The 12,597-nt window shown below is 46.9% G+C and overlaps 1 pseudogene; it reads right to left on the bottom strand.

Moving 5' to 3' along the window:
• LOC121291265 overlaps positions 1-11,660 on the bottom strand; it is a 194,066-nt pseudogene extending 182,406 nt beyond the window's left edge.
• Positions 11,661-12,597: the final 937 nt, after the last annotated feature.

Below are 12,597 nucleotides of genomic sequence, written 5' to 3'. Positions count from 1 at the left end.
TGTTTAGAGTATACAATGCCACTATGATCTGTTTAGATCTTGGTGCTTTTAGTCATTTGTTACAGTAAACGTTTTAAAACCTGAAATCTTGTGGTGTTATCTTTTCAGCTATTAAGTGGAAGTCCAAAATTCTCTTTAAATGTTATCTGTCTCTATGGAGATCACAACCCCGGAGCTAAAAGGGTTAAATAATAAGGACAAATTGTCTCGGCTATTCCTTGAGTTTACAAGCGTGATCTAATTGAAGTGTTTAAAATGTTGCAAGGTGTTGGGGGAAATCAAGAACAAGGGGACACAATCTTAAAGGAAAGTTTAGCCGTTCGGGGTTGATCTCAGGAAGTACTTCTTTACACACAGGGCAATCAAAATTTGGAACTATTTCTCTCAAAAATCTGTGGATGCTGGGTTCAGTTGGAGATCAATAGCATTTCTGTAGTGAGAGGATATCCAGTGATATGGAGTAAAGTTAATGGGGTTGAGATACTGATCAGCCATGATCTAACTGAACAGTGAAGCAGTCTCTAATGTTGTTCCTGTATTCCTATATTTCCTTCTCTCTGACCCTCCTTCAGCCCCTTTCCTCTGCCCTTCAGTTCTGGCAAGTCTCTCCCTCTAGAGTCTACAGCACCAGTACCCAGACTGGCATTGTCCCTCTCACACACAATTACTCACTGACCAAGGATTAAGGTCCCATACCCAGCCTGGGACTGCCCCTCTCAAACCCCACTGGCCCAGGGTTATTTCCCCAGTACCCAGACTGGCATTGCCCCTCTCAGACACCATTACTCACTGACACAGGGTTAGTTCTCCAGTACCCAGTCTGCCATTTCCCCTCTCAGACCCCATTACTCACTGACCCAGGGTTAATTCCCCAGTACCCAGACTGGCATTGACCCGCTCTGACCCCATTATACACCTGCAGACACCTCTCCACACAGAAGGACCAGCACTAACAGTCCAATCATTGTTGCTTCCCTCAAAGTACTGGGGGGGAGAAGTCTCTGGAACATCCTTTTCCAAGCGAGCATCCCTTTTCATTCTGTGAGATGAGACCTGTACTGAAACCGTGCTTTTGTGATCAGGTGCACCCTGTACATTGAACTGGCTTGTATATGAAAGCAGCAAAAGCTCCTCTTTGTTTAGATACCTCTATTTGGATTGGACACTAACATATACATATGTCAAAACCATCAGAATTAAAACGGCCCGGGTGTCATTAGGCTCCTGCAGAAGACATCCAGGGGATTTGAGTTAGAATCAATAACAATCTTTTCCATTATTGAGAACTATCCTTGACTGGTGAATTTTCAGGTGAACGAGGAAGGAGGCATTGCTGGACCTGACATTGGGGAATGAGTTGGGACAAGCGGACCAAGTGCCTGCGGCAGGGAGGGAGCACCTGGGCAAGAGTAACCATCACGTCATAAGATTTAGATTACTAATGGAGAAGAACAAGGAATGGTCCAACAAGCGGAGTTGTAAATTGGAAGAGGGCTACTTTCAATGGGATGTGAGGGGAATCGAGCCAGGGTGAAATGAAATTGGAGGAAAAATAGTAAGGAAACAATGGGTGATCTTTAAGGAGATGTTTCAGGTACAGTGCTGGTACATTCCAACAAGCAGGGAATGTAGTAGAACCAAAACCAGGGCTGCTTGGATGATGAAGTAGATGGAGAATATGATGAAAGGACAAAAAAAAAAATGGAGTATGACGCATATCAGGTGAAGACTTCAAGCAAGACCCGGCCAAATGTAATAATTTGGCAAGGGAAGTAAAGAGGGCAATAAGAGTGGAAAAGATAGAATATGAGAAGAAAAGAAAAGCAGTTAACATAAAAGGGAACCCAAAAATATCTTACCAGGTAGTAAACGTTTAGGTGGGGCTGATTAGGGAAAAAGAGGGTGATATATGCTTAGAAGCTCAGGGCAAGGTTAGAATACATAAAGAGTACTTTTTGTCAGTGTTTACTAAGGAAGACGATTCCGACAAAATATCTGTAGAAGCAGGAACGTTAGAAGTAGTAGCTTAGGTGAAATTGAATGTAAAAAGTAATAGAAAGGCAAGGCTATGTTTAGAGTGGATAAGTCACCTGCAGCTCCCAGGTTGTTAAAGGAAGTGGGGTGGGGGGGTTTGGAGTTAACAGAAGGGGATCTTCCAAACTTCCTGTGATGACTGTCACTTTAAGATCAGTTCAACTGAGCAGGGCTCACGTGATTTGTTCAACCAATGTGTGGCTAGGGCGGGGGGATAAATCCTAGGGAGGGTACCCGAGGGGAAGAAATGGCTGTATGAGGGTCTAGCTGAATGCAAGCAGCCACGGATGCTCTTGTGTAAATAAGGTTTGTTAATTGAGAAGCCTCCCAGAGCGTGTTTCTACGCTTCCCTGGATACGGGAGAGGCCCCAGAAGATTAGAGCAGCAAATGTGACAGCCCTTTTTAAGGAAGGGTGGAAGGACATTCCTAGCAATTACAGACTGGCTAGTTTAACGTCAGTGGTGGGGAAGGCTTTCATAACAATAACCAGGACAAATAGTCAACAGACACTTAAAGAGATTTGAGTTAATTAAGGAGAGCCAGCACAGAATCCTCAATGGTAGATTCCGCTTGAATCGTCTAATTCAATTTTTTGATGAAGTAACAAAGGTTGATATCGAGAAGGCAATGGATATTGCCTATATCGATTTTAAGAATGCACTTGACAAAGTGTCACATACAAGGTTAACAAAAGTTTGGTTTATGGAATAGGAGGTGTCAGCCTGGGTGAAAAGGACAAAAAGTAGTGCGATGTGGTAAATGGCTGTCTTTCAGACCAGAGGATGGCAGACACCATCAAAATCCATCTGGTTTGAGTGACCTGGAACTCGCTGCCTACCAGGGCGATGGAAGCAGAGATGATCATTAACTTCAAAAGGAAATTGAATGGGTACTTCAGGGATATAAATTTGCAAGGCCACTGGATAGAGCGGGGCAAGTGGGACTGACTGGATTGCTCTGCAGAGAGCCCACAAGGACTTATTGGGCCGAATGGTCTCCTTCTGTGCCTTAGGATGACTCTAGGTTTCTATGTGATCTGGCGGAGTGGGGACAGCCCTGCTGGAAGCGGGTGAGGCTGGCACTCCTGCTCTGACCCCCTTCTGCAGAGCGAGCTCACAATAGCTGCCCTGTTACTGTCCGGAGGGTGATAGGGTAGCTGAGGCCATTCGCCAACTGGAGGCAGCGACTGAGGTGGCATCCGTGGAATCAGCTGATGCGATGGAATGTTCTGGCACCATCTTGAAAGGGTTTTAAGTACTGGAGCCCTGCTGAGGACCTTCCCGTTTGCCAGCTGCTCACTACCTCCAAAGCTGCCTCAGGCGTGGATTCCCACCAGCTACTGACCATCTCTGTAGCCTCCTCAGACCCTGCAGTGCCTCCAGCCAGCAGTGTAGAAGCTGCCACAGGGAGAGCTGCCAAGGCAGCTGGAGGCACTTGCTAGCATGGCAAAAGGAAGATGGGTGGCCCCATCATTCATTGATGACTCACTGCACTTTCTCCTCAGGCTATTTGGGCAGAGCAGAAGGTCCACTTCCTGCTGGGAAATTGAGCAAGCCTGGTTGTGGAAGAGGTCAGAAAGCCATGCTTATTTGTTTGTGGGATGTGGGTGTCACTGGCCTGGCCAACATTTATTGCCCTTGTTCAAAGGGCATTTTTAAGAGCCAACCACATTGCTGTGGGTCTAGATGACAGATTTCCTTCCCTAAAGGGGCATTAGTGAACCAACAATTTAATGGTCACCATTAGACTTTTAATTCCACATTTTTATTTAATTCAAATTCCACCTGTTGCTGAGGTGGGATTTGAACCCAGGTCCCCAGAGCACTAACCTGGGTCTGTGGATTACCAGTCCAGTGACAATACCACTAGGCCAATACCTCCCCTGGAGAACAGGGGCTGCCCTGGTGCCAGTGTGCCAATGGCCTTCTCCACTCTACCAGGGTGAGTACCACACACCTCGGTTCCCTTCAGATCCGTAATTGGACAAGTGTGAGGGTGTGGGGTGTTAGGGAGGGAGAGCCCGCCATGTGGCTGGTGGTGGGATGAGGGGGTAGCATCTCCTTCAAAAGAATTGGCTGCAGATTGGTCAAGTCTGCCTCCCCCTCTGCTGGCAGCAAAGGGACAGCATAGGTACAAAAATTAAGAGAACACTTTAGTTGCACTTGGGCTTCACAGTTGAATAGATAGTTAAGGTGGTGCCATTTGTGTCTAATTGTTTATTGTAATGAAGGTGTTATTTTGTTTTTTTCGAAATTTCCATCTACTGTTGGAGGCCCTCTGGGAGTGCAAGATTCCCATCGCTTGCCTCAAGGGCAGTTTGGGAGGGAACTTGGCATGCATGGTCAATTTTCTGACTGTGCAGGTAGACCAAGTGGCATTGGGCGCAATGCCCTGGATTTGCAACCGAGTTGAGTGGGAACAGTGGAGGGTGAAGGTGGACCTTTATTTACCAGAAGGAAGATGAGGGAAGGATCTTGTGAAGGGTGTACGTCTAAGCACCTCCCAAGCCTCCTTTGCACTCATGTCACTGTGCCTCCAGGGGTCACCTCATGTCTTTCCAGATGCTGCACCTAGTTGCGCAGAGCACAGCAGGCCATCACATTGCAGAAGACCCTCATTGGGGCATACCGAAGTGCATCACCAGAATGATCTAGGCACTCTAAGCAGCTTCAGTTGAACTATGGCCTGCTAAGTGATGGCTTGGGTCACAGTGTGTAAGGTATTGCACTTCTCTGTTTCTGCCAAAATTCCTCAACAGAGTCGGTAGCTAACTCTTTAATGGGCAGCTGTTTTCGGCAGGAATCCGTCCTTGCAGGCACGTGGTGGGGAGTGTAAAGCCCGGCATCTTGGAGCGTCTGAATTTAAAGGTATCATAGATTCTCCCAGGGCACCATGCACACATCTGCAGGATCCACTGGCGTTGCCCACACACCGGTGGTACATTGAGGGAATTAAATCCCTTTCTGTTAACGAAGACCACCGACTGGCCTTTAGGGGCCTTGAAGGCCACAAGCAGGCAGTTGATCACACCCTCCACCCAGAGGAATCGAGCAATGGCCACTAAGCCTCTGTCTGTCTCTCTCTCTCTCTCTCTCTTTCTCTCAGCCTGACTGAATGGAACATTGTGTTAATGGATATATTGGATATAATGGTTGGCCCTGCTAAAGGGGGCATTGGCTACCCTCTTGACATAGATGATTGGGGATGTCACACACGTTCCCAGTGGACATCCAGGAATTTTCTGGAGGCATAGAAATTTAGGCCTTGGTCAGTTCACTGTCAGTGGCTTTGTGGCTCGGAGGGTAAGGTCCTTGCCGTTGAACCAGATAATCTGCATCCAAATGCCAATTCAGGACTTGTTGACAATGGAAGGAGCATTCATGACGTAGCAAAAAAAAATCCTACCCAAGTGTACACCTATCGCAGGTTGTAAGAACAGGAGAGATTCCTAATCAACCGTGTTTTGTACACAGTAGAGCTTCTCAGGCTAAATCTATTTGACTCTACCGCCCCTTTCTATAGCTCAAAGAGGACTTCACCATCACTGGTATTTAATTAGCCGAACCAGGCTCTCAATTACCGGTTTTAGAAAGGCACGGCCAATCGCCACTGATAAGGTACCGCATGATATTACAGAGCAGAGTACTTCCTTCTCAGCCCCATTCACAGCCCCCTCTCCCAACTCACCCAACATCCCTAAGACCCTGCCCAGTACTAAACCCCAATCCCAGAAATAAAACCAAACCCCAGAAATAAACCCAGTAATGTACTGCACATCCGGAAAGGAAAAGAAAAACTATGTCCAAAAATATACCTCGCACCCAGCGACAAATGCACATCTAGTAATAAAAAGCCACACCCAGTGAAAATCCACACGTCCTGTGATAATCCTTCCAAAGCCAGAGGTGTTCACTCACCTATTAAAACGTTACCTTTTCAATAAAGCCAACTGCATTCAAGAGACAAGGCTTATCTTTCCCAAATCCAATATGGCTGTCTCTGATCTGTTCCCATTTGTCCATGCTGGCTTTCTAAGAACACATCCAGTAACTTCCCCACTGCAGCAGTTAAACCAATAGGCCCTTAATTCCCAGTTTGTTCCTCTCAATCATCTTAAATAGTGGAATGCCACTGGCAATTTTACAATGAGAGCAGAGAATTCCGGAACAGAGTGTGTTGTGAGGCTCAGATAGTCAGTTTGGAGATGAAGTGTCAGTTTTGGGGGGGGAGGGGCTGGAGGTCAGTTTAAGCGTAAGGTGTAATGGCTTGATGTACCAGACAGGTTTCAACAAGAAACTTCACTACAGAGAACTTTTCAGATGCTATATGCTTGAACCAGGTCCTTGACCAGAAGTCCTGTCCCTCAGATTATCTGCGCCTAGGGCTCATTGGTCGGAGCCTCCAAGAACAATTACGTGATCCCTGACAGGTGGAAGAAGAGGCTATACCTTCAGTTACTACAAGGGAGTCAATTGAAAAGAGAGGCATGAGTTTGTGGGGTGAGGGGCCAGTTTGGAGTTGGGAGCCAGTGTGAGGCAAAGGGTCGGTTTGGGTAGCGGGTCAGTTTAAGGGCTGAAGGGCCAGTTAGGGAGTGAAGGTTAATTTTGGGGGTGAGTGGTCAGTTTGGGAGTGAGGGGTGAGTTTGAACTTAGGGGCCAATATGAGGTCAGGGGTTGATTTGGGTAAGGGGTCAGTTTAAGGGATGAGGGGCCAGTGAAGGACTGAGGGGCTCAGTCAGGAGTGAAGGGTAAGTTTGGAGGTCAGAGGTCAGTTTGGAATTGAGGGGTCAGTTTGGGAGCAGAGGGGTTAGTTTGGGAGGTGAGAGCTAACCCGTCACAGCAGGCTGAATGGCCTCTGCGCTGTAATCATTCTAGAATTCTATTGAGAGATTAAGTGATCTGGAAAAAATACAGTAGATGGAGTTAAATGTGGGGAATTGTGAGGTTATCCACTTTTGATATAAGAAAGAAAAATCAGAATATTTCCTATCTGGTGGGAAAGAAGGACCATTGAAGAATGAGGAACCATTAGGGATCAGTGGGCAGGTACAATAAGGTAAAAGCAAAATACTGCGAACGCTGGAAATCTGAAACAAAAACTGAAAATGCTGGAAAAACTCAGCAGGTCTAACAGCATCGGTGGAGAGAAAGACAGAGTTAACGTTTCGAGTCCGTATGATTCTTCCCCTTTAGCTCTGAAGAACTGTCACATGAACTCAAAACGTTTACTCTGTATTTCTTTCCGCAGATGCTGTTAGACCTGCTGAGATTTTCCAGCATTTTCTGTTTTTATTTCAGGTACAATAAGAGTTTGGAAAGGCTGATGGAATGTCAGACTTTGTCTCAAGGACTGCAATACAAAGGGGTGGAAGTTATGTTCCAGTTTACAGAAAGCTCTGGTTAAATCCCAGATGGAGTAATTGTGTTCAGATCAGGGCACTGCACCTCAGGAAGGATAGATTGGCCTTGGAGGGGGTGGAGGCAGAGTCACCAGAATGATACCAGGGTTAAAAGGGTTAATTATGACTACAGTTTGCACAGACTTAACTCATGCTCCCCTGAGTATAGAAGATTGAAGGGTGATCTGATTGAGGTTTCAGAGATGTTACGAGGATTTGATAGAATCAATGCAGAGAAACTATTTCCCCTATCAAAGAGTGAGAGGACACAATTAGAACTAGGCCGTTCAGAGAGTCAGGAAGCACTTCTTCACATAAAAGGTAATGGAAATCTCAAAAAGCTGTAAACGCTGGGGGTCATTTGAAGCTTTCAAACAGAGATGGATTTTTGTTGGGAAAGGATTTTGAGGGATATGGAGTAAAGGTGGGAAAATGGAGTTGAGATACAAACCAGCCACGATCTAACAGAATGGCAGAGAAGGCTTCAAGGGCAAAATACCCCCTTCCTCCTGTTCCTATAACCCCCTTCTCTGTCCCTCTCTCCACTCTCCAGCATTGGCCTCAGCGCCTGCATGGTTTCTCTCCCTCTTCAGCCCCGGGAGCCAGCCTGACACTGCCCCTTATCAGGCCCCAGTACCCCTGGCTGAGAGTAAATGCCCCAATATCCCACCTGGCACTGCCCCTCTCATACCCCATTGCTCACCTGCAGAGACCTCTCCAAACAGAAGGACCAGCACTACCAGTCCAATCATTAATCCTTCCCTTGACATTCTGGGAGGAGCGTTTTGAGCGGAATCCTTTCTCCACAGAGTGTCCCTGCTCAGTCCATGAGCTGTGTTCTGTCCTTTAATGATATTTAACCCTGTTCCTGTTTACTCAGATAGCTTAATTGTGATTGGAGAAGAACATACTGCCAAACCAATCATGAAAAAAAAAACAGTCTATGAAGCTATAATCATGAGGCTCTGGCAGTTTATCCCCAGAGAGAGTTTGAGTCAGAATCTGGGAGAAGCTTCCCAAATGATGTGACCCATCCAATCAGAGAAATCCTGCCATTTGCATCATCAGTTGCCATGGGAATGAACTGAGCTGAAAGGAGTTTGGCACAGAAAGTGACGGAGGGAAAAGCATTAGGAACAGCCCTTCGATGCTGATGCACCACCCAAATGGATCATTGCTAATCCGCATCTGAATTCCAGTCTCTGACTTTGCCCCATATTTTTAGATACCGTCATACAGTAAAAATTTATCAATCTTAGAATTAAAATCTCCAATTGTCCGAATATCCACAACTTTTTCGGGGATGGATCTCCAAATGTTTATTACCCTTGGTGTGAAAATATGCTTCTGACTTCGCCCCTAAACATTCTGACTCGAATTTTAGGATTACATCCCTCGTTCAGTTCAGCTTCTGGTCAACGATTACCTCCCTGTGGCCTTGCCCCAACCACAACCGCCACCACATTGCACTCCACCCCAGGATTTTGATGGTGGGGCAAGAGCGATGGTAATGCCACTAAATGTCAAGGACATCCTATGTTGTTAAAAAGCATCATTTCCAGGCACATGTGTGGCACACATGTTACCATGTCACCTGCCACTTATCAGCCCAAGCCTGGAGGATTTCCAGGTCTTGCTGCATATAGGTACAAACATGTGGACAGTGTCTGAGGAGTAGCGAGTGGTATTGAACATTGTGCAAACAACAGGCCATTGATGAAGCAGCTGAAGATGACCGAGTACTTACCCGAGGAATTCCAGCTGTGATGTCCTGAGACTAAGGTGATTGGTCTCCAGCAACCACAGCCATCTTCCTTTGGGCTAGGTATGACTTCTGCCAGCGGAGAGTTTCCCCCCCTGATTCCCATTGAATCCAGTTTTGCTAGGGCTCCTTGGTACAACGCTCTGTCAAGTGCTACCTCGGTGTCAACAGCCGTCACCCTCACCTCATCTCTAGAGTTCAGCTCGATTGTCTATGTTTGGACCAAGACTGTGATGAGGTCAGGAGCTGAGTGGCATTGCCCGAACCACAGCCGAGCAGTTCATTGCTGAGGAAGTGCTGCTTGATGGCAGTTTCAATAAAACCTGCCATCATTTTGCTAATAATTGAGATTAGACCGACGATGCAAAAATTGGCCGGATTGGACTTGCCCTGTTTTTTTGAAGACAGGACAGGTCTGGGTAATTTTACACATTTTCGAGTAGGTGCCAGCATTGTGGCTGTGCTAGAATAGCTTGACTAGGGGCAAAGCTAGTTCTGGAGCATAAGTCTTCAGTACTACCGCCGATGTTGTCCAGCCCTATAGCCTTTCCGTATCAAGTGCCTTCGGCCTTATCTTGCTCTCAGATGAAGTGAATCTTATTGGCTGAAGACCAATATCTCTGATAAAAACAGAAAGTACTGGGAAAAAATTAATTGGACTCGAAGCGTTAACTCTGTTCCTTGCTCCACAGATGCTACCAGACCTGATGAGATTTTCCAGCACTTTCTGTTTTTATTTCAGATCTCCAGTATTTTGATTTCCACTTACCAGTATTGGTAATGCTGGGAACCCCAGGAAGAGCCGAGATGGATCAACAACATGGCACATTCTGGCTTGGAGGTGGTTGCAAATGCTTTAGCCTTGGCTTTTGCTGTGACGTGCTTGGATTCCCAATCATTGAGGGTGGAGACATTTTGCGGAGCCTCTTCCTCTGGTTAGTTGTTTAGTTGTCCAACCCCATTCACGACTGGAAGCGGCAGGATCGTTAATCTGATCCATTGCTTGTGGGGTCGCTCAGCTCCATCCTACTTGCTTAACAATGGGAGGTCGATAGCGAGGCAGTTTTCTCCTCTGTTGGCCTGCTGATATATTCCTGGGCTGCAGTTGGAATTGATTGGTTTCAGTCCATTCATTCGTAATTCCCGCTGGAACATTCTCCACCACCGGCTCTTGGCCTGAAACGAAAACACTCAGATGATCCGGTTCCTGACTCCAGTTCTATTCCCCTTTGCTTAATGCATACATTCGGACCTTGATGTGAATTTTGGGAATTTTCTACATGCAAAATGTATCCATATTGGAGCTTGATGAGTCCCCATTATGCTGCCTTTTTGAGGAGTATGTGGAACAAACTTTGTTCCAATTCTACTCAGATCCCCTAGCATAAGTACATAAGAAACAAGAGCAGGAGTGGGCCATCCTCGGTCTCTCAAGCCTGCTTCGTCATTCAGTATAATCATGGCTGATTGGATTGTGGCCTGAACTCTACATTCTTGCCTGCCACCCATAACTCGTGGCTCTCTTCTACCAAAAATATGTCTAACTCAATCTTGAATATGGTGAATGATCCAGCCTTGAAAACTGTCTCGGGGAAGTGAATTCCTATGACTAACAACCCTGTGAGAGAAGAAAGCCCTTTTCATCTCCCTCTTCAATGGGAGGCACCTTATTTAGAAACACTGCCCCCTGGTTCTAGACTCCCCCAAAAGGGGAAACATCCTCCCAGCACCTATCCTTTCAAGGTCCTTCAGAATCGTGCGTTTCAATAAGATCAACTCTTATTATTCTAAACCCTAATGTGTATAGATCAACCCTGCTTAACCTTTCTTCATTCGGCAACCCTTTCTTCCCAGCAATCAACCTGGCGAATCTTCTCTCAACTGCGTTCAATGCAGACATATTCCTTAAATTAGAGAGAAGAGCTGTTGGCAGTACTCTAGGTTTGGTCTCACCAATGCGCTGCACCATTGTAACAAGAAGGCCCTTCTTTTATATCCAACCCCCATTGAAATGGAGGCCAACATGCCATTTGCCTTCTTAATTGCCTGCTCTACCTGCATACCCTGCATACTGAGCTTTGTGAGTCACGTACAAGGTGAGCTTTTTTGTACCACAACATTCTACAGTCTCTCCCCAATTAGATTATATTCTGTCTTTCTATTCTTCCCACCAGGGTGGTTAACCTCACTTTTTCCCACATCAAACTCCATCTGCCAAATTTTTTTCCCAACTCACTTGAGCTATATATATGTCCCATTGCAGACTCCCAAGTGCTTCCAAAGTGTCTGTTCCCCTCTGAGCTCACTGGGTGGGATTTTCAGCCCCTCCCCGCCCCCCCACCCCTACCAGAACCGTCCGGGCTTTTGGCCGGGCTGCCAAATCTCCCACTGCAGGTCCCGCCACAACGGTGCCGGAAAAGCCCAGCTACTGCGTTCGGCAGGGCCATCAGCAGCGCTAATCCCATTTCCCGCCTTACTGCCAGCACCTCTTGCCAGACCAAGGTCGGGTTTCCATAATCTTCACCTTGCACATTAGACAGAGCCTCTCTCTCTCTCTCTCTCTGCCAATTCCACCAACCGTGGCGCAATTCCACCCCCATAATACACCTTACCCCACCCCCGCCCCCTTCCCCCCACCACACCCCCCACCCTCCTCCTTGCAACACTCTGGCCCGCTCTTCAATCACCTTCAACACCCACTCCATTTCCTCCTATAAAAACACACGAGGTGCAACATCTGCCCTTCCACCTCCTTTCTTCCCACCATCTAGGGCCACAAATAACCAGCATGGGCGAATTTACTTGTGGTTATTCCACTTTGGTAACTGTGTTTGCCACTCATGATGTGGTCTCCTCCATATTGGAGAGATCAAATGCAGATTCGGCGATTGCTTCAATGGAAACATCTGTTCAGGCCTTATGGATGACCCTGAGCTTTCGGTTGCTTTGCCATTTTAATTCTCCATCCCACGTGGACGTCGACCTCGCTATCTTCATCTCCTACACTATTCCACCTTTAAGCTCAATGGGGTAATCTCCCTGTTTGTTGATCAGGCCCCTTTATTAATTGCTGGACTCATTTTACACACTTCAGATATTCAGCACTGCCCCCATTTCCATGGACAGTCTGTTCTGGTAATGGAGGGCAGCTGCATTAAGCAAAGGAGACTGAAGGAGGTGCTTGGAGGTGGCGGTTCCTTCATGGTACACAGCCTGTTGGCTGGTCGACGCCCCGGGACTCGACCTACCTTTCTCCATCACATTCCCTCTCCACTGGAGCGGCCTTCACTTCCCCTCTGTCATCCTGCTTTTACCACTTCCATTTCCTCTGAACCTATCGCCAGTTGTTACATAGGCCAGGATTTTATAACCCCACTCCGGCGGATGAGGCGAGCCATTTAA

The sequence above is a fragment of the Carcharodon carcharias genome, chromosome 19 (assembly GCF_017639515.1).
Source record: "Carcharodon carcharias isolate sCarCar2 chromosome 19, sCarCar2.pri, whole genome shotgun sequence".
In the NCBI taxonomy this organism is placed as follows: Eukaryota; Metazoa; Chordata; class Chondrichthyes; order Lamniformes; family Lamnidae; genus Carcharodon; species Carcharodon carcharias.
Note: the sequence above shows the minus strand (reverse complement) of the source record. Positions and strands in the feature narration are given on the sequence as shown.